The sequence below is a fragment of the Podarcis pityusensis genome (genome assembly GCF_964106645.2).
Source record: "Podarcis pityusensis genome assembly, chromosome: 12".
Classification (NCBI taxonomy): domain Eukaryota; kingdom Metazoa; phylum Chordata; class Lepidosauria; order Squamata; family Lacertidae; genus Podarcis; species Podarcis pityusensis.
In genome coordinates this window covers 26,821,193-26,844,580 of record NC_138037.1, presented here as the reverse complement: position 1 = coordinate 26,844,580, position 23,388 = coordinate 26,821,193, and the positions used below count along the sequence as shown (strand labels likewise).

General features: G+C 40.5%; 1 protein-coding gene and 1 long non-coding RNA gene across 7 annotated transcripts in view; one reads left to right on the top strand and one right to left on the bottom strand.

Moving 5' to 3' along the window:
- The window catches only part of LOC308459755, a 239,035-nt gene that overhangs the window by 204,450 nt on the left and 11,197 nt on the right, over nt 1–23,388 (top strand). The window lies entirely within an intron of this gene.
- Nucleotides 10,363–23,388, bottom strand: part of CDK14 (cyclin dependent kinase 14) — a 217,314-nt gene continuing 204,288 nt past the window's right edge. For all 4 annotated transcript variants that reach the window (XM_080975365.1, XM_080975367.1, XM_080975368.1 and 1 more), the window contains one exon: nt 10,363–14,800. The gene's annotated coding sequence lies outside the window, so the exon portion shown is untranslated. The remainder of the gene's footprint in view (nt 14,801–23,388) is intronic.

Sequence of the window (23,388 nt, the reverse complement as noted above, 5' to 3'; positions counted from 1 at the left end):
AAAGTGCCGTGTTCAAAGCACTTGGAAAATAAACTCCCATTCTTTACAGCCCCGTCGTCCCTATGGGATTTGGCATAAGACAGACTAGAAAATTTCTAAGAAATGTCAGGTTTCCTTTGCTGGCATTTTTTCTTTATATTATTATTACTTTGTTCTGAGCAGAAACAACTTGGGCTCAAAAGGTAAAATTCATTGACTGTAGATTTTACTAAATGCGAGTTTAGTTGTGCAAGCAAAGAGAAGCGGAGAGTGTACTAAATATGACTACATTTTACAATCCCTTTCTTCCCTCTTCTCCTTCTTCTACATTCCTCCCTCCCCCCTCCTTTTTTTTTTGATAAGCACTTAAGAGAAGCCCATTCACTGGAAGCTGCCAATTCTTTTATTTACAATAAGAACAGATTGGGGAGACTAGAGAAAATGTGTGTGGCAAATTAGGGTGAACTCAGTGGCCTGAATTTTAAATGTGAGGGAGGAAATATATATGAAGGGATCTTTCCATGCACTCCTCCCCTCCCCCCACCTTTTCTTTCTGAAACTGTCCTAAAGCCATTATCATAGTTGAATACTTTGCATAATGGAAAACACAGTCACCTCAGATCTTCTTTTGCATGACAAACTCTTGATTAGAAAAATAATAGAATGGAAATGGAATTGGTGTTTACTATGGATGGCTGGAGAAAAGAACCCAGCATTAAAAGCAACAAGGGCAAGAGAAAAGGAGAAAACGCTCGACATCCCGGCGTATGATACAGACAGATGACTGAGTCTTTTCACAACAATATAAGCTTGTTTATAGTCAGGCCCTGGAGGCTGAGAAAAGTAGGGAAATTGATTTTAAAATAAATAAATAAATAAACAAACCCTACAATGAGAAATCTTTACCCTTAAAAACGGAACAGAAACTTTTATTCATAGATCCAAATGTATGACTCTCCCTATCTGGAGAGAAAAACAATTCATGAACCGCATTTTAAGTGTACTGACAATGAACCAGAAAAGAAGAGAGTGGTGTTTAGTGAATTAGACCAGTTGCCCATTTAGCCCCATACTACCTAAGTGGGTGAGTAGCAGCCATGCTACATACAACTCAGCACCTTGGACAGATACCCTTTCTAGCTCAACTACATCCCATCTCAAGGTAGTTCCATACAGTACTGGTAGTCTGGCGGCGCACCCTTTTTTCGCCGTCAAGGATCAAATGCCAATTGTGGGCAGGGCTGAAGCCAGTTATGGGTGGGGACTCCTCTCTCTGTGTTTCTGATGCCTCCTCCTTTCTTTCTTCTTTCTTCTTCTCTTTTAACATCTTTCCCTACAACCAACAGCTTGCTGAAGGATGGATGGCCGGGCAACAGAATGTTAGGCCGTGACCCACCTGTGGCCCACATAAATAGCTGATAAATTCACATGGCATTAGGGGTGGCAGCAAAGGGTTCTGTGTGGCAGGGATGGGGAATAGGTGCCCCTTACAATTCACCTTACAATTCATCGGTATTGGGTACATGCATAAATTACAATGCATCAGGTGAACCCACTGCTAGGGACTGAAACAGCCAGCTCTGGAGACCTGGCAGCTGCCTTAGGGTGCCGGGTGCTGGGCCTGGCTGTTTGTCTTGGCTACAAATCCTGAAGGACCTCCGCACCACGGCCATCTTGCCTTGTGGCACTGCTGTTTGTGGCAAGAGTGACACTTGAGCCCCAAGCCACAGGTTGTCCAACTGGAGGCAAGGCTACCAGACACAGCAGGGCTGCTGGAGAAGGCAGTCATAAATTAGTGGTTGGGAAAGGCAAGAGTGAGCCAGAAGCTGCTGAGCTGGACCCATCCTTGGTGCACCTGATGGCTGGGTCTGCAGCAATAGTTTTTGCTTTGCTTTGTTTTGAAAGAAGGATAACAAAGTCAGCCACGGCACCTTCAGCAAACACAGCTGACATGTTTGAGTCTCTAGACTTTTTCTTCCTCACAAGCAAGCTGATAAGAGATGCTTTTTAGCTGGCTTTTTCTCCTCCTTCTCCCCCTCCTTTTTCCTTTGCCTCTACTCTGTCTGACCCAGGAAAAACAAACAAACAACAAAACAAAATCCCATAAGAAAGGGCAAGAAGTTGTGAGATCTGCTACATGGTTATTGTTACTAGGGAAACGACTTCCTTCACCGTCTTGTGTTCAGCAGCTCCGGCTGACTTCTCCCCCCCCCCCCCCCCGCCGCAGTCTCAGGCAACAATGCAAAGAGAGTGGCACAAAGGGAGAGGCAGATCCATATGGCCTATGTATTCCCATACATGTGTCAGCCCCACTTTCAGGAGCTGAAATGTTGCCCTTTTATAAAGCGAGCTTAATTATATTTAATAAACTTGAAGACTGTGTGAGGCAGAGCAGTGAAGAAGTCTCTTTCCCTTATGCCTTTAACGCCATAATTTTTCACAGTTTGGTGGGGGAAGGAAGAATGTGTGGTATATAAGCTCCAGGTTTGATTACTGTAATGAGCTTTAAATGGGGTTGCCTTTGAAGGCAGTTTGGAAACTGTATCTGATGCAGAAGGGCAAGTGGCCAGATTGATGGCTGAAACCAGAAACCAGATCATGTAGCACTTGGCCTGGCCTGGCTGCCTATACATTTTGAGACCCCAGTACTTGACAGAACACTTCTACCACCATGACCCTGGTTACAACCTTAGGTCAATCCCTGAAGCCCACTTCCAGGTGCCTTTCCAAGGATGGTTCAGAGAGTGGTGACAAAGGGCCTTTTCAGTAGTGGCCTCCTATATGTGAAAAGCTTTTCAGCACTTGATAACGACATTCCTCTCCCCCCAAGCACCTGATGAGATATGGGAGTTGCTTTCTGCCTGCCTTAGTTGATTATCCCTGATACTTTTTATCCAGTAGCGTAGCATGCTGTGACTATGGTATCATTTTATATTGTTGTCTTGTATGGATTTTTTTGTGTAATTTAATCTACTGCACGATGCCTTGAGTCTTTTTTAGAAATAGGTGCCTACGAATTTTAATGAACTTAAACTGCAGCAAAACCATATCTTCAGGAAGAGTGGCATATAGATGCGCAGAGTGAGCAGGAGCTCCAGGAAGCACCTCCTGCGGCTCCCCCCCTTAAGCTGCAATTGTCTAAAGAGAGCAAGGGCCAAGCCACCTGCTTTGCCTGTGCTTTGAGACATGCCGTCTTATAGCAAGTGAGAGAAGCAGATGTCACTCCACTTCCACCCCCTCAAATGAATTCACATTTCCACCAGAAAAGAGACCTAGGTGCACTATAAGAGGAACTTTCCTGACAATAGGTAGTATCCACAAATTCTACAGGAAAAATGTCATGTCTGTTGCTAAGAAGAATAAACAGTGGGACACTGGGGTTAGAGGCCAGGGTAATTGAAATTTGACCTGTACAACCATTGCTGTAAATCATGGCTCTTACGGTTTACTGTAAGTACATATGGCCAAACTGAACAACCCGTTGGCAAGTAAATATTAGCAGAAACACATTTTTGGGCAGCTGGTTCAAATATGCATGTGCAAGCCAAACATACAGCCAAACAAGGAAGTGTCATTGCCATGCTACAAATAAACAAATCAAAATGTGGGGAATCTTTGACCCTTCAGATATTTCTGAACTACGACTTCCATCGTCCCTGGCTATTGGCCTTGCTAGCTGGGACAGATGGGAAATGTAGGTTATCAGCATCAGGAGAGCCAAAGGTACCTCACCCCTAAAATATATGAAAGAGCTTAAGAGACAACTGTTTCAGTTTTCTAGTGTGGAATGATACTGGCATGCGTATAGATCCCCCTGTTCCTTTCTTCCATCCCAGGTGGACAGTCTCCTGGGAAAACAGAATCCTCTCCACAATGAAACACAGGGATGCATCTGGACAATAAGTTAGATTAAATTAGTTTCCCCTGTATCAGTTGGGTTTCAAGTTAACAAGCAAATCAGGGCTAAGTGAAGCCTGAATGATAACAGTGAGAACTAAGTTAAACTAACTAGGAGCACAGGAAGGAACACTGGCAAGCTGCCTTATACTGAATTAGACCTTTGTCTACCTAGCTCAGTATTGTGTGCACTGTTTGGCAGCAGCTGTCCAGGATTTCAGACTGTGCTCTCATCCAGCCTTACCTAGAGATGCCAGGAATTGAATTTAGGACCTTCTGTAGACAAAGCACATGCTATGGCTCTTCCCCATAAACATCATCTAAAACTGAGCCTGGATCTAGTCCCAAGTTTCCATTTGGCTTTCAAGTTATGCATTTCTGGATCCAAACCCAAGCTACCTTTTTAGATTAGAAGCATTTACATGTAATAGTAGAGTCAACAGCAATAGTTCATTTTACAAAAATAAATAAATCACAAACTGCTTAATATAACCAGTTTCCAAGCCATGTACAATTTTTTAAAAATGAAATATATCCAGTAAAGTAAAAGATAACACAGGGTGATATTCAATGTTAGTCACACTTCTAGAGTAGACCCATTGGGCCAGCCTTGTTGGCAGAAGACCCACACAGACTTTTTGCTTTTGCCAGCGGAGCTCCCCCACTTCCTCTTGTGCACACACATGCTTCCCCAAAAATAGGCTCTAGGGGATTCAGGAGAACCCCCAGAAGAATGCAAGGGGGAGGAGGGAGGAATCATTCGGTTCAGCAAATTGAAAAGCTTGTGCAGACAGAATGATTGGAAGAGTGCAGTGTTGAATAGCACCCATTGAAATCAATGTACCTTAATTCTACAGCTTTCAATGGTTTGTTTTGAGTATCATTAAAGTTGGATATCACCCATGCTTCACAACTCTGTATTGACCAACAAAATAATGCATATATGAATAATTTCATTCATATTTATAATCTGAATTGTCATGCTCTCTGATGCTGTCCTTGTCTGGGTCAGAGTATACTATTTTATATGTACACCAGGCTAAGCCTGGGAAATGCTTGCTACTGTTAAAAGAAACACTTCAATATATGAACAACTTCTCAAGGGATGCAAGTCAACAGACTTTGCATCCCTCCAAACTAAAACAATTGGCCTCTCAGGATTGTAGATATTAGCATCTCAATTTAGAAGTAAATTTTCTCAAGCAGATACATTATTGGTCTGTGAGGAAGCTTTTAAAAGATGACTTAGGATGTTATTTTGAATTCTGAGTTTATATTATACCCTACCTTACCTTGGTGAGCAACAAAGCAAAAAAAAAGAGTGTGAACCTCAAACTACCGGTAAGTGACATATTAAAATATGGCGTCTTTTCAGGCGTCTGTAAATATCAATGTCAGTCAACACTACCACTTTTCAATAAATATACAGTGGTACCTCGGGTTACATACGCTTCAGGTCACATACGCTTCAGGTTACAGACTCCGCTAACCCAGAAATATTACCTTGGGTTAAGAACTTTGCTTCAGGATGAGAACAGAAATCGTGCTTGGGCAGCGTGACGGCAGCAGCAGGAGGCCCCATTAGCTAAAGCGGTGCTTCAGGTTAAGAACAGTTTCAGGTTAAAAATGGACCCCCGGAACGAATTAAGTACTTAACCTGAGGTACCACTGCATTAAATTTGCAGTGCAAAATGAGGAGAAACAAACATTATATAATAACTATCCAAAGAGCATAATCACTGTGTGTCAGCATAATATAAAAGCCTTTTAAAAAATAGCTAAAAATGCTGTTTTATAAATTATCAGACTTACCAAAGCCAAATAAACATGTACGTATACACCCACCCACACCCCTTGTACTAAAGACTGGTAACCCAGGACTGTCATTGCACACAATAAAACAAACCTGGTACATTTGCTTTTTAATAGTAATTTAGTATTGGGGGTCTATTCCATTCTTTTGAGCAAAATATTGAGGATGAGCTTGATGGAGTGTAAGGTATCAATGGTTCCTTGTTGTGACAGCTATAAACTATGTCTGGTGTAGGAGGCAGTATGCCTCTGAATATCAGTTGCTCAAAATCACAAGAGGGGAGAGTGTTGTTCCACTCGGGTTGTGCTTATGCCAGGTCCCACTGGCACCTGGTTGGCTTGTCGGGCATAGGATGCCGGGCTAGAGGGGCCTTGGGTCTTACCCAACAGGGCTCTTATGTTTTCATAAGACTGAGAATGAAATCAAAGATGTGTGTTTGGGAGAAAGCTCTTGATTTCTCCTTCTCAGCTGTAAATCAGTGTTTTTGTTTTAATGTGGTGCCGCCTTCTGTTGCTGCATGGCTCCAGAGGCATACCTAGGCTCCCTTGGCAAGGAGCTGTATGGGCGCCTCTGAAGCTGGACCAGAAACTTGGCTTTTCGTTGCCTTTTGCACTCCACCAGAAGTGTACCTAGACTCTTCCTTCCCTCTGAGCTCTGCTCTCACTCTTCTGATAGGGCTGGTGGGCTTCTAGGGAGGGGGCCCCACAGGGCAACAGCCCACACCAATGACTGGATTCCTTCACTGAGGCACCCAGAGAAATCTGTGCACCTCGCCTGGCCACCCAGGTAACGGAGGGGCAGCCCCAGATGGGCGGGCTGGCTGGCTCCTAGACACTCTGAGCCAGGGCAGGAGTGACAATTTTTGCACACACACACACACCGGCCTTGTCGGGAGCCAATTTGGTCCAACCCTATGTGTGCCCTTGCATGGTGCTACATTAAAAAAGCACTGAATTCTACCAGAGGATTGAAAGAATGAGGAACACACTGGGAGTGGGCCTGATTCCTTCTGGGTTGTATCCAGTGGTAGTTGTACTCAGTGTAGACCTACTGAAAAGACTAGATTAATTCAATTGATTTTCAATAGGTCTGCTGTGAGTAGAAACATAGTTGTATACTGGGTAGGGTTGGATAGGACTGAACCGATCCATCAGAACTCCTCTTATATTCTATATTATTGCTCCTGGAACTTCTCACCATTTGGGGGAAGTGCACACACACACACACACACACACACAATATCCGTCCCAACCACAACAGTTCTGCATTTTTGTTTCCATAGTATTGGATAATCAAGCAGTTGAGTGACTGTAGACTTGGATAACTCGACTAGTGCATTATAATAATTTTTTTGTCCCAGTATCTCCATGCTAATTAATCTTGTACCCTTTAACATTTCTTACTTTCCTCGGCTGCAAACTTTGTGTTTCTTTCTCAAAGATGAATTTCCTCCTACCCTTCCTTTCCTTCAACTTACTGCTATCTCTCTGAGCTGCCATCATTCCTATTCCTCTCTCTCTCTCTTTCAGACATCAAATCTTTCTCCCCTGCCCTTATATTTCCCAAGGGTTCTCAGCAGGAAATGCAAGACAGCAGGCAGCTCCCAAATGTCCGACTGGGCATCAGCAGTTGTCTCTCTTGGTGCTGTTAGAATGCACAGCTTGTTCGCACACTATTAATGCAAGACAGTCTAGATTCTGAAGTAGTGTGTGTTTCGTGAGATAATTCCCAGCTTGGAAGCACAGTCTTGGTTGTGGAAAAACATTCTAAGAATTGCTGCCTTTAGGCCTCCAAGCCAGAATGGTTTGTTCCAAGATACTATCAAAATACTGATAGCGATGTAGCACCTTCTCTTTGCAGAATTTCCAGAAAATAAAAAGTACAAAAGTAGGTGTTGCAAAAAGAGAACAAAATTTCAGTCCTGCCCCCCCTCAAATCAAATCAGTTCTGTTGCAATGCATCCCCTAAGCTATTATTTATGGTTTGAATGTGTGCCAGTTACCTCAACAATGAAGTAGGATAAAATGTCACAAGAACTAGGAAGTTGTGTTAACTGGAAAAGACAAAGTGGCAAAGAAATATAGAAAGTGCATATTGTTTATTATGGCATGTATTTTTGTGCTTTTATATTGTAAACTGCCCTGTGATCCTCTGATGAAGAATGGTATAGAAACCTCATAAATAATAATAATCCTCCATAGATTATTTGGTATCCAGCTCCGACCATCCCTGACCATTGATCATGCTGTCTGGGGCTGATGGAGATGGGAGTCCCAACATCTGGAGGACTACATGTTCTCCAACCCTGCCTTAGGCAAACAAGACAGCTTTTGAACTGGGCTCCAGTCTTGGTCTTATCAAAAGGTGCTGTCAGGAGCAGGTGCTAGGAGCAGGTCAGCAGTAACTCATATTGCTTCAGTGAAGCTAACTCTTTATTCAAAGAAATGAGATAGCTTAGGAGGCCAGACCTAGTGAGCACAAGCAACTCTTCCCAGTAGAACTTGCCCCTATGAGACACTTGTGAGGACTGAAGGTTCCCGCCTTTCCACCACTTGCAAAGCCCCATCCTCCCCCAGTTCCTTCTCAAGCAATCTGAGTTTTCATCATCTTGCCTGCTTTTGCTCTGTCCTCATCATACCTCTTTGGGTTCTGGGAGACCACAGGGGAGGGGAGCTGGTCACAGCAGGAGGGGGAGACAGCTTGGCTTCCTCACCAGCCTGATGCATCGCTGTTTCTTGGCCACCACTCCTCTCCATCCTCCTCTTCTGCCTCTGGTTCTGGTCTGCTCTCTGCCACAGGCTCTTACTCCTCACTAAACCCCGTTACCTCTTCAGCTTCCAACAACTTCTCCCAGTCTTCTCCATCTTCTCCCTCTGACCACTCGTTATCATCCCACCACCAATCCCCTGCCTCTGAGCCTCCTTCCCTTGGAGATTCCCACCACCCTTCTGCATCCAGACAATCCATGACAGGTGCTCAGAGTTCTCTGATCTAGCCTCAAACCCCACAAAGGTAACAAAAAAATTAATTTCAATAAATGACAGCCCTATGTGACATTACTTACTATTTTGCCTCCAGCTTTACCCCTCTTTAGAAGCCACCCAGCAAGTTCAGGGTGTAATAATTATTTCACTGATAACAAGAGAAAATTGACCCATTACAGTCTTGAGGAAGTGACATCTCTGATCATGAAATGTGCTTTGGTTGGCTAGCGGTCGGATTATCTTTACAACCACTGCATAAGCATTTGCTGCCATTAAAATGGCCACCTATAGACACAGTTCTTCCATTCATTCTGTGACCCTCGGGTAGATGGGCAAAGAGGTAGCCAGTTTTGAGCATCCTTCACCTGCTAATTGTTCTCACTCCACAAGGCTTTGAAAGTAGGGAATAAGGTAATCCACTGCTAAGCTGTTTCTCTTCATGGTAATATCTGTCACTGGGACAGGGAGAAAAAGGATAAATTTCCTAAGCTTGATGTGTTAGGTCTGGCCATCAGTGGTTAAGAAGATAGTGTCCAGCACAAGCAGAGCTTTATTTTACCTAGCAGGAGCAAAGTTTGGACAATGCGGAGAAAGGTCTCTTTCCTGTCAGTGTTTTGTGGCCCTGGCTACTGGCCGAGGAGAAAGCTTTTCATTCTGAAATATGCTGCTGTTCCCACTGTCTGTAGAGACAGGAATATTAGCACTGTGAATTAATCACAAATTCATCTCTCTCTAACTCTCTGGAAATAGAACAGAGCTTAGCAATTGTGTGCTCTACTTGTTCAGCAAGCACCACTGGAAGGAACAACCGTGGAACTGTTAGTGTGCTCTTAGCTATTGTGCTTGACACTCTCAGCATGATTCACTGCAGACAATATATACGACTATTCACAAGGGGAATGAACAGTAAATACTAGGCCCTGGATTTTTTTTTTTTTAATAATAAAAAGTCTTGTCAGTTGTTTCCTGATTTGTATCCTTTATCCTCCTCGCTCTTGTGCAGTATAAGCTTCTCAAAGCTAATGCCCATAACACCACCCCCCACTGGTAGCAGCGGGCTGTTTTGCTGCTGTAGGGTTCACACTGCTATGATTTACAATGGCGGCCATTATTCTGAAAAGCTGTGCATTAACCTAGTGGCACAGGGTTGCTCAAACACCTTCCCTCTGGTTTTACTTTCCTCTGGGGAGCAGTAGCTATTACAGCAAAAGCTTTCTTGGTGGTAACAGCCAGGCTGAACTTGGCAAGAGGTACAGCTAAGAAGCAACTTGAAATATGAGCTATATCCACATAACCAAATTATATTGTTTTGAAGAGTGTTAGTGGTTCCCCGCCCCCCAATGGTGGTACTTTGATCCTGTGTAGAAAGAAGGTTGCCTTAAGCACAGCCTCTGAATTTGTATTTTTGTCCTGTATCTTGAATGAAATATAACCACAGGGGAATAGGACATTTCTTGTTAATTCAAGATATCATTGCCACCATTGGTTTAAACCCAGAGGGAATGAACAAATGACAATATTGTGCAGCAATTTGTTCTCAAAAAGTAAATTTATCAATAAAGCCAATGGAAGTAATTCAAACCCCTTAAACAAAAAGCTCTCCTTTCCCATTCTCATATGTTCTCCATACGTTTTTAAATTTTTTGAATTGTGGTACTAACTGTACATAAAACTACCAAGAAGCATAGAAATCCTTTGATACTTTATTCAATATAATATTACATGAAAACAGTCAACACCTGACGAACCATTACATCTTTCATAATACAGACAAATTACACATTGAAAACAAACAATGTAACATTTACTTAACCATACTGCTTACTAAGCTGTCATTCTAAATTGTGTGGCTATATGTATGTATACATATTTAATATTAACATTGTTTGAGTACCAAACCCCTGTTAAAAAGAGCACTTTTGTGCCTTATATAAAGAGCCCCAGCAAGGGAAGATTTTGAATATAGCACTGCAGAAGGGCAGTTTTCTGGGATTAGGGAATTTCTTAGTGCATCCTTTGTTTTTGCTTTTGAGAATATTGCAAGGCAACAACAAATATAATTACCTCCACACCTTTATGTCAAGAGAGAAGGTTTAGTTATGGCCAATAACAGAACATCTATTTATATGGCATCTATATTCGGTGCCAGTCTGTACAGTCTAAATGCCATTTATCCTATTAGGTTATAAAAACAAAAATAATGTTTTGTATGGAGCACACAGTTTGTAGTCCATTGTGCACACACATAAAAGATCACACTTAGGGTCTATTGCCCTCACCACTAAGAGTGGTGAGGGTTTTTCCAAACCAGAATAAATAGGAAATGTCTACGTAAAGCTCTTCCAAATGTTGAAAGGAAGACTTGAACCCCAAAGTTTTCTAGCCATTGTGCATTAAAATTTCTACTGCTACTTAACCACTTTATTCTTAAGATAACCCCAAGGGTACTGTATAGTCAAGTAATGCCAATACTACTCCACTGTTTAGGTGTTCTGCATGTTTGGTAGGGTTCCTCTGAGAAGAAAAATCAACATTACAGCAAACTCTTATTGTTGACTGCAAGCTGAAGCTCTTCACAGCTTCAGAACTGTGAGTCTCCTCATTGGTAAACCCACTAAAACAAGAAGGGGCACAATTCAGGAGTACTGTAAGGAAAAGGAAAGCTCTCGCATTTCTAATACCAATCACATAGGCCCAATCTATATGTTATCAAAACAGCACGGTTGTGGCTCTACCCACCTCTGGTCCTCTATTGCTAGTTCTCTGGCTATGCATTTGAAGCACAGAATCATGTGGAATAGTTGGATCCTGTAGGTAGACTTTACATCTACCCATGTCATAAAGCTCATTCAACTGTTACTGGAAAAGTACGGGATTCAATTATGGGAAAGCAACAACCTCCATTTCAGCAACATATGAATCAGCCCACAATTGTTATATACATGGGGAAATGAGAATAAGAATTGTTTCTTTTCAAGTAGCTGAAAGGAGGACTGGAACTGTATCAAGTTTTGGCTTTTGTTGCAATCTTGCAAAGCTCAGAGTGGCTTCATAACACACGGGAAACAGTGCAAGGGACTTCGGAGTGCCCAGAGCGCAAGATTCCCATCTCCTGCTGCAGTCAAGGGCACAATGCTCAGATGCAGAAAAAGCTTGCGCAGCTGATGGTGGAGGTAGATGTAACATTTAAAAACCTGTGTTATGTAGTGTTCAAAGCTCTCCAGGATTGCCTTTACACCTCCAGAATAGAGTTCCGGAAATTAGCGGTTTTGCCTGAGTGACCCTTAAGAGAATCATTAGAGGGATAAAATGGCGTAGAGGGAGTTATGAACAAAATTATCTAGCCTTGGGACTTGGCAGAAACAAATAGAACATTGGAATATATTTTGGGGTTGGAGTATGCTCTAAAACGAGGAGGGCATGGTTTTATAATTACTACTCTCTTTGTTGAGGACTTGCATGGGTTAACTATACTCCACTGGATTTTTCTCTTGGCCAGCCTGATGATGTGGATACAGATCATACTGCACAGATCATACAGCAGATCATACCCATCACACAACCCTTATGTGTATTCCTCTTACACTGCAGTGACAATTACCTCCCCACCCCAATACAACTATAAAGTTCAAGCTGGTTTAAAATTTAGTTGCTTGAAGTACATGGAATTCTGTTGGAATCTCAGCACCTTGAACAAAAAAGTAACTTCTTTAAGAAGCTAAATATAGGGCCTCTGCCAAAACTATTGTTCTCATGCATGCTTTTGGAATGATTTGTATGAAAGGATATAAGTGGAAAATAACACTGGAATTGAAAAGCCAGATTATAACAGGAATATCTAGGAATGACGTAGTATTCTGACCACAAATCCTTCTTGGGGAGTGTGTGGATTTTCAGTTTTCACACAGTGTTTTTATGTATGTAATCCTCCATGGGAAATCACTCCAAAAACATGTAATTGAAGTGATATGCGTGGAGTGGGGCTGACTCTCAGACTTTGATAGCTGATAACCAAATATTATAGGCCAATATGTTCAGTTGCATTAATGGCTATTTTAAATAGAGGAAGCACTGAAAGCATACATACGCACATTCACAAAACCTAAGCAGAAGCTCTGAGCTTTTGATTAATTGAGGACAGTAAGGTGCTAGGCATTTAAACCACAGATGAGAGCTCTTCAGTAGAATTCCTCTCAACATCAAACCATCAGATGCCTCAACAAGGAGTGTAATTGCCTCCCTCACTCCTTAAGCTGCCAAAGCAAGAGATTTACATCTAAAGATCTACCCTCATTTTCCTAATTGAACCTTTGTTACATTCTCAAAGATTCCTCACATTTTTGCAAGCACAGATACTTTTTTTTTTTTTAAAAGAAACCCTCATCTTGAAACATCCAACTAAATATGACCTAACTTGGAAAAGGAGATTACGTACAAAAGGTTGAATACGAAACTCAAAGCAAGTCATAGTTAAGGCATCTGTGTTACGTTCAAAGTGTTCTATTATATTTTGTGATTATTTGTTTCCACAGATACAGAAACAAAGTTTGAGATATTTAGGGTTTGAGTTTTAGTAGTAGTAATTAGGTGGTATTTAGGAGGTGCATATTTTACTTATTGTATAACTACTAGAATCAATATCACAGAATAATATTTACCACTGTTGCCTTTTGCTAAAAACAAGTCCTCTGCAAAATCAATAATTTGCCAACTCCAAACAATATCAAGACATCGGCTTACAAAATGAAAGTACAGAATGGGTCCTATATCCCTGTTTTCTCCTTTTTTTCTAACATAGCATTAGATGCTACAATCGACGTGTTACAAAAATAGACGTGTTTTTAGGCAGCTGATTTACTAGAAAGGCAAATATGCTTTCTTTGTTGGAATAAATGGATGAGAAATCCCCACTGTAAGCATGTCAAATTTATTTTTTTGGATTGCCCACTCCCCATCTCCTAGAATACAAGTGTTATTAATCATGTTAGGGATGGTGAATGGTAGGCAGAAACTGCTACAGTCCATAAGATTCCCATAGGTTCCATCATCCATCCTCCCTCAAAACAAGAATAGAAATCCCTTCAATTCCCAATTACTTTAATCTTTAGAAATTTGAACGATTATTGGGGAAAATTCCATTTGAAGATGCAGTAACAGAGGCATTTTCCAATGGTATCTGAACATCTTATAAAAATAACTGGAAAGATGCTTTGGTTTGGAAGAACAAATATTTGGAGTTCGGATTACTATTAAAAACTAGGCTTTTTAATGGCTCATTCAGCAACTACAGATTCTATACCATAGTGCTTATCCTAATGTAAACTCATTTCCCCCCCTTCATCTTTTTTATTTTACTTTTTAGAATATATTATGAACTAAGCTACAGGAAAAAGTAAATGTAGAACCCCAAAACCCCTTTTTTCTAAATAGGTCTCAAATATTTGAAGTACTCAATACTATATATATAGTGGAAGCCTGTTTTAAAATCTGCCAAATTATGCAACATAGGCAGAGTAACCAAACTCAGGGTGACTAAGATGCACTTATTGCCATGGTTAAAGAAAGGAACGTGATGTCCTCTAGCAGTAATAAATGGGCATAGTTGTAAGATACTGATTGTGTTACAACCAACTTGGAAAGCTCTGCTTTAGCTTAAAGTATCCTTCTGACAATTTGCAAAATATGTGGAACATTTCGATGAGCACACACACTGTGGCATGCCATGACTGGCTTTTATCTACAGACATTACTGAAGAAGTGTGAACACCAAATGTGTTGTCTTAATAAGACATTGCTGGTGAAAGCATAAATATCTTCACAAGGGTTTTGTGCTGCTGTGGAAAAACCAGATAAACTCAACACAAAAGGCTGGGGGGGAAAGAACATGCCATGTATCAGTAAGCAAAAAAGCTTAATCTTCACAGAGGTCTCTGAAATCACAAGGTATCAAAATGCGTGCAAGGTTTTAAATAAACTGAGAGGGAAGGGGAACAAGGTCTTGCCAGCATTGTTTTTCTTGTGACTGAAATCCACCACTGAGAGAGAAAGGAAGCAGGGCCATGGTGTCTTCATAGTGTTGGCTCTCTTTTTAGGTTTTGGTTCTCCTCCAGTCTGGTGATCTTAGTTCCTATAAAAAGCAACAGAAAGTACAATAAGGATCATGGCCAAGAACATAACAGTACAAAGTAACTTGTTATAATGCTTAAGTATCAGCAACCTGATTTTGGTTTAAGGTAATATAGGGTTCCTTTTTTTCAAATATTAAGCTATTCTGAAGGAAAGGCTTGAACTGTAGGCACTCTTAAATGTTTTCCTTGAATGGTGTGTACTAAAATACATAGCTTGAGCAGATCCACAACCACCCCTTCTTCCTAAAACAACTGAACTCAGGAGCAACTGGTTGTGCAACAGAAACTGGCTGTGTTGATCGCCAGTTGGCTGGCTCTTCTGAAATTACAAAGACGCATCCACCTCCCTGGCCTGTAAGTGAGCTTCCCTTAATCAGCTCTAGATTTGGAGCCAGGTATGTGGGTCCACATTAGAGATGTGGGGGAGGAGAACAGAGTTCTATGAACAGTCTTGAAACTCACTCTATAATCTTGGGCAGGCAATTTAGTCTTAAACCTAACACACAGGATGGCTTGTTAGAATAAAAGAGATAATATCATGTAACGTTAGGAATAGTTGGATGATGAAATAAGATGGAAGCTCTACTTCCAAGAATGAGGAATTTAAATAATAATAAAAAAAATTTAATTAAGCTTGCACCTAAGTAAAGAGGTATGCTGGGCCTTCAAAATTTGCTCTGTAGTGAAATTGCCCTGAATCCCAGACCCCAATTTGCGTATGCGGGTATGTGTCTGTGATGACTTAGTAATGGAGTTAGATTGTACATGCTTTAGGCAAGCAGTGGGGAACTCAGGTATAGGGCTTGAATGGGTCCTTCAGACCTCTCTATCTGGCCACACCACCTTTTCAGCCACACCTCTCACTTGCCTTGCTTTGCATTCTAATAATTTTGGCCGGCTAGAATGTGTCCTAGGCTAATGGTTCACCCAGTTTTGCCTGAGACCACCCACCACTGGCACATGGCTCCTGGAAGTTTGCCCAGAAGGCAATGAAGTCCTTGGGTTGGAAAAGGTTCTCCACTCTTGCTTTAGAGTACTATTTCCATGCACAGAAAATGCAGGGCACCTTATTAATGGGTTCTAGTGACTGATAACAGCTTCTGACAGAGATTCTGGGTGACGCCACTGTGGCGATCACACAGGGTCCCCGGACATTTAACGGTCTATTGATCCCTGTGCCACCACTGTGCTCGCTTCCCCGCTGCCACCAACCAGTTACTCTCTGGTAAAACACTGAGTTCAGTCAGTTGTTAAAAGTGAACCAAAAAAACAAGTTTATTTTACAAACATTAACAAGTTTATGGTTTCTCAGATATCTTAACTTTAGTTTATTTACCGGCCTATACCTCCCTAATACCTTCTGACTGATTAGCTCAACTGTTTGACTGACTCCTCTTAACAAATTTTTTAGTGGGTGCTGTTGGTGCCACCTTCAGTAGAATTAATTTGTGCCTTATGAAGTACATAGAATTGAAATAGGAAGTGGGGAAGTGCTTTCTTAATCACTATGGGTAAATTTCATCCTTTCAAACAAGCATTTGCTGATGCTAGTGTGCAGAACTAGCAGAAAATAGAGTTGGAGACTGATTATCGTATTTACTCAAATCTAATGCTCAACTTTTTTGGCCAAATTACATTGTGAAAATTAAGGTGCACATTAGATTTGATGGTGCATTATACTTGAGTAAATATGGTACTTTATTCTTATGGCGTCATTTAAAAAAATCCAACATTTTGCATTGCCAGAAGAGTGAGAAACCACTTGCCTGAGGGAGAGAATGAACCAATACAAAGTCTAGGAGACAAGACAATGGGTTTTACTCAGTGCACAAGTGTTATAGACACAATGTCCGTTCTTACATTATAGACCAGTCCTTGGTTTCACGGCAGTATTTTTAAAGCTATTTTAGAAAAGAATCCAGTTAATTTTTATTTTTTCTTCAGATCAGGAAAAATCAAAGTTTCTCTTAGAATCTTTGCAGATGGTGATATGGCCTCCGGTCACGTCTTTGCTTATAACAGCAACTGCTGCAAAATCCAGTATTTGCTACCTCTGATTTCCCAAGAGCAAAGGAAGGCTTGCTTTCAGAGATCCTCAAAAATCCCTTTGACGTAGAACAACATACTGCCACAAAATTGCACTTTTAATTTTGAAACGCAAAAGGTTGTGTGGGTAGGTTTGATTTCTTCACAGTATATTTACAGGAAAAAATGAGCATGATTAGGATACAACTTAAGGGCTTAAGAATCAGTACAATCATGTTTTCATCTTGTCCACAAATCCTGTGCCATATAGAGCTGCTTCTCTCATAAATCAGAGAACCATTTCTGACTTGAACAAAGAAGCCAAATAATAACTTTAAAATACTGTTGCTGCTAGTCTGAGGAGAACAGAAGTGAGACAAAGCTTTGATTTAAAATATTAATTATAGTTCAAGGCATGGGGTAAGATATCACTATTTCCAGAATATTTGTCCCAATTAAAAAAAATACTTAGGGCATGCTAGCTTCTTTTTGCATACACACCATGACTTTTAAGGGCAGTCCATTTGGAGGTACATTCTGAGAAAAAGGATGCGGCAGGGCTCCCACAGTGTCTTAGCATGCTGAACACACTCAAGGCTCAATGCACACAGCTGGCTTGATACCACTTTAGAATACTGGTTCCTCCAATCACATGGGTTTTTTTTTAAAAGCGAAGCGATAACGAAGAGGATGCCCTGTTTTTCTGCATGCAAAGTGCCATTCCCAATTACCGGTAAATTCCATTGATAATATTAAACAATAGATTACCACTCCCTCGAATGCATTGAACAAGTACTCTTTCCTTGCTTACATTTTTACTGAAATCATCTTTTGTGAATCAAGAATAAAAAGATTTTATGTTATTGACAAAACCATGTATATGGCAAACAAATTCATGCTTGTATTCTGCTACCCATGTTAATGACCTGGATCACCAATACCCATAATGCAACTTAATTCTGACCCACATGCCCTATGAACCAGATTTCTTTCTTTCTTTCTTTTTTTAAATTCAATTTTCTTAAAACCAACTGTCAGCATCATGTGATGGAAGAGATGAAAAATGAAAATGAGCAATCCTGCTGTGCAGGTGAGTGACCTGTGGGAGACAGCTCTGCCTGGTAGGATTTTTACACGTACCATCAGACACAGACCAATTGATTAGATCATCTTATTCTCGCCACCAACCAGGCTCAAGAGACTAATTAGAGAGAGTACTGCCTGCGCAGGCACCCCATTGACACCTAATTTGCTCAGCCAAAGCCTTTGGGGAGAATGTATTATCTCTGCAGCTGCACTTCATGCATTTCTGATTTGAGGCAGAAGCAAGAAGCACTTCATCACGCTTCTGAGCAAACTGAATGTAAGAAACTTTAAGTGCTAAATACAAGCAGACACAAATTAAACCTGGCCAGCCTCTCATAAATTCCCCTCCCCCTCCTGCTTATGCATATGCAACATGAATTATACCTACACCTAGATTATTCCTGTTTGTACATTTGTGTACATATATGATTTGATACATAGCAGACTGCAAATGAATGCACTATAAACATATTGCCTTGGTTTCTCACATTTTTCTTGTTTCTGGATTTAAAAGTAAATGCTATTGTGCTCAGTAAGACAAGGAGTGTTAGCTCAACTTTGCAATTTTTCCTCAGGCCAGGATCATTGCAGGCAGCTGCCTATTAGCCAAGTTTTTCTTCGTAGCTGTAGTAACGTTAACAGTGAGGTTGAATTAATGGATGTATTAGCGATGGTAATACCCATTCTAGTTTGATTTATAGCTATAAGGAATCTGTTCCTGTGCTAAACCATGCGTGCATTTTATTGAGCTCCATTGTTTATTAGGAATTAATAGAAAGCTACTATGGACACATTTCAATTGGAGTTTAATTTTAAGCAAACAGGTTCGGGCTTACTTTTTTCCCATTCTTCCTATTCGTAAACTAAAATAGAGGTAATTTGTAAGGCTCAGTTTTGAATAAAAAATATATACTGGGGAGAAAGTTACTAAGACTGATTATGATAGAGTTCCAGTGGGTAATAATTGAAGGAAGTGAATTATAGCTTTTCTTTTTCTTATTTTGCATGGGCACGTTTGGGAAAAATTGTGATCTCTTGACTTTCCAGTTAGTAGTTAGAAGTAGCACACTGCGGTAAGCTTATTTCCTGGGGAACTCTCTCTCCCTCCCTCCCTCCCTTTCTCTGTTAGAGGGAGGAGCTGGGAGAACCGTAGCAAAGAATATTCCCCCAGCAGCAGAGGCAAAAAAGAGGGAGGCCTATAAGGAAGAAGGAACAGCTATGTCAATTCCCAAATTGAGGTTGTATTAACTATTTAGCTATTTATTACATTTATATACTATCCTTTCCTTCCAAGGATCTCAGATAGACAGTTACACTGCTCTGTAACAGACAAATCTAGCTCTACACTGACTGATTGTGGCTCTGAGTTTCAGACAGATTTGTCCAGCCCCAGGAGACAGTAGTGATTGAACCTGGAACCTACTTAATGCAGAACATGTGCTCTATCACTGTGATATAATATTTTCCTAATGAAAACCCATTATTTCCAAGGAAATAGCGGTATAGCGTGGGTTGGGGCAAATGTTGTGCCCCCCTGGTGGACTGGGCAGCTGGGATGGAGGCACACGTGAAGTCCGCATGGAGGGTGAATGGAACCTGCCTCCAACAGGCTCCTCAGCCACTGCGTCCATCCACCTGCCCACTAAAAAGCACTTGCTGCCACGCCTCAGCTGCCAGGGCTTCATGCCTGTCATTGGGGCACCTGATTGTGCCCCCTCAAAAATGTGTGCCTGAGGCCATGGCCCCACTGCCCCCCACTACACCTCTGCTAGGAAAGCTGCTTAGGTAGATTTGCAAGTGGTCATGTTTTAGAGAGGAGTATATGTGAGCATGTTCTGAATCAAGGCACATTTCATTAACAGAGGAGAAATGAAAAGGTATAATAGATTCCTTCCTGGATATTTTCATGTGCAGCCTTATATAAATGGCAATTAAAGTGGTTTGTGGGTTTTGTGTTCCACTAAGATTTTTTTAAACAGCCGGGGCATTACAGACCTTTTCCTAGAAAAAAATGAGGAACTCTAGTTTTGAAATTACACGGGATATTTAGTTTGGAGAAATAGCTCAAAAGTTGCAGAGGTAATATATTTTAGAAGTAGGGGGAAAGTACTAAAATAAAAAGCAAACAATTATTACATTTTGACATGCTCTAGTTACTAAAAAGTGCCAAAAGATTGAGACACCAGCATGCATTTGATAAGTAAAATCCCTAAACTTTTACATGGACCTAGGCCTACTTTGCATAATCAATTATTTTCCACCTTAGTGCTGAATGTAATGCATTTCAGTGTATGCTTTACCTGTTGTTCTATTATTAAAATACCCAAGTGAATTACATGCACCGAAGCTTAAAGAAATAAAATCTATTAATCCTAGTTATTTACTCCTGCCTGCACTTGCCTCAATAATAAAAATGGTAATTATCAACAGGGCATTAATACAGTATTTCTTCAATAGTATGTGGCATTTTTTCAAATTTGGTCTATGCCTACATTTTCTTAATTACTCCTCCATGATTAGTACCTAGATTCTTCATGCTTCTCACAGAGGTTACGGTTGGGGATCTGCATCCTAACTGCATTTTTAGGGCTATTTATCATAGCTATGAACTTTTTTGTGCAACTGTGAGTGAAAAGGGGAAAAAAGTGACTGCTCAGTTGGGTGAAGTGGGTACAAACGCCTTTTGCATCTGTACCATCCACATCACAACCCCATAGCTCCAGGCAGGAGGAAGATAGGTCATTGAGCACAATTCAGATGGATCATTCTGAAAACCCATGTTTTCTCAAAAGTACTATATTATGAATGGCAAATATACGATGATGAAAAAACTTGGGTAGTTCTTTAAAATACAGGTGCAGAAAGGCCCTTAAGAAAGTGTTCTTCTATCCAAAGACTTGATCTACAAAAAGCATATGAGACAGCCCTCCTGGCATTTTACACCTTCAGAATGCAGATGAGTGAACTGCAAGTTTGAATGCTTGCTCTCCCATAAAAAGAGGCCTCCCTAAACACAAACAGAACATCAAGAAGCAGGCTAGGTCTGGAATGCTACATGGACAGGGAAGATTTTAGCACTGCAAGCTAAAAAACTGAATTATTAAGTGGTGCAGTCCCAGGATGGCCACCATATGACAGCACTTACACTGGCACTGAAAAGTCCTTAAATTATATGTACAACTATACTTTTGCTGCAAATGATCAATGGAAACTAATACTGTATATAACTCTGGATATTATCTATTAGAGTGACTGGAGGGCTTCATGGAATTGTTTACAGACAGGCTTTTCCAACTTTTAACATGGCAAATGAACACAGTACAGGACTTAAGGATAAGTTGAAGGAAAATCTAAGAGAACCAGCGTAGCTGGGAATGTCATAATCAAGAGTTATTTTCAAACAAGAAAACCCTAATTGTTGTTTATTATCAATATTTGTCCACAGCCCAGGTAGCCTTTTTTGCACTTTACTGAAATATTTTTGGATTGAAAAAGGTAATACCAAATAGGAGCCAAAAATAATCATTTTCTTCTATTTTCTATCCAAAAGAAAGAATTCTTCTAAGACCAGCAATACATTTTCAATAAGACTGTAATACTGAGTTGGGAGAAGATTTTATTTAAAAAAAAAACAACCATAAAGGAATGCAATATGTCGGTTCCTACAGCACAAAATACTTCTTGTGGGTGGGGGGAAGAGATTACTTTTATGACCCACTTTTTATGTTCACTTGTTACTGTATTGTTTTATAGGATAGCTCATTGCAATTAAAATAATTACGGTAAATCAAATTCCTTAAAGTACTGGAGCCACTAACTATACACACACTATTAAATGGAATGAAAACCTCTCACGCTTAACTTTAGAGATATTCACTGTCAATGGAACCAAAACATAAGCTTATATAATAGGTATATAATACACTTCACAATTATCCATATACTACATGGAGCTAGAAAATCTTTGCCCATCTACACAAATGCTAGAGAAAACGAAAGAGATCAGGAAATTCTTATTGCAAAGCCTTTCAAGTGGAGGATGTGGCTTCCCAATCCTTAGTCAACCTCACTTTCAGAGATGTACACATAGCTCCTTGCTCCCATGCCACGAGCAGCTACCAACTTTGGACAGCAAACCACATTTGTTGTTTTGTGAGAGCTGCATTAAACTACTTGCTAAAGATAGCTATCGCTCTGTAAAACCCATACTCCTTTTCCCAGGAGCTGAGGGGAAACAAGAACAACATGACAGATCCTTGCTATGCAGCCTAATGCTGTTAACTTGTGATACATCATATGCATGTTATTGGGGGGAAACTTGAAGAAAGAAACCTACTTTGATAGGAACTCCATAGAAATGATACTTGAAAAAATACTAGCTATGGGAAAGGGTTAGTGTGAGGCCTTTGGGTAAGCTAATGAGGTAAACTAAGAACATGAAATTATATAAACATAGATGATGACACAGTTGGTATGAGTTAAGATAGAGGAAGCATAACCATTTGTGAACAGCTGAAAGTAAGAAATAGTAAACATGTTTAGGATGAAGAAGTGTCTTTAGTAACAACATAGCAAAAACAACATTTAGTCAAAACAAGATAGTATCAAGAAATTTCAAAGTGTTGGAAAAACACAAGAGGGTCAGAAGTCTCCAATGAGACACATGGTTGGCTAACAAGATGAGAACCAGCCAAGGTGAGGAAGAATTGACCAGTGTGAGCTGCCTGGTACGGAAAGGATTGTGATTTGTTTTGAATCATACATTAAATTTCAATTGTGAAATCCAATGTATAATGTAAACCAATAAGCCTAGAAAAGTATATGGAAGAATTTAGTTCTTTATGTCAATTGCTTTCTGTGGGCTTAAATATTTTGAGAAATATGATCTGGTCAAAACATGTATCAGATGCAAAAGAATGTAGGAACTGAAGTGGATAAAGGAAGGACACTAGAATGCTAGTTAATCCCTTGAGCAAGTCCTAAAGCCCTTATATGTAGAATATCTACAACATTGGGTTAAATGCATCAAGTGTAAACACCCAAAGACAAGAGACAGATTAAAAGGCTACATGGAAATCTGCTGGGGGTGGAGTGGGGGGCGGAATGGAGCCGTGCTGTTAAAATGACATCCAGCAGTTATATCTGTGACAGGCATGGGAATGTAGTTCATTCTGATATACAACAAACTGGACATTTCTGCAGTGTATTGTAATTATTTTTTCTTTAAGTCTGCTTTGAAATTGTGTAACAGTTTAAGCTTAAAAATGACACCCTATTTCAGTACTAAGGGAAGCATTTTTAGAAACAGTTTCTATATGTGTATTGTTAGGCTGCTAGCAATGTAAGAAGGCTCTAGAAGGCAAAGTATATGTTTGCAACGGGGGATATAACCCCAAGAGCCTTGTCAACAAGCCTCCTGTATAACTTGCACTACTATCTAACTTAATGAAATCATTACCCCATCTACTATTAAAAT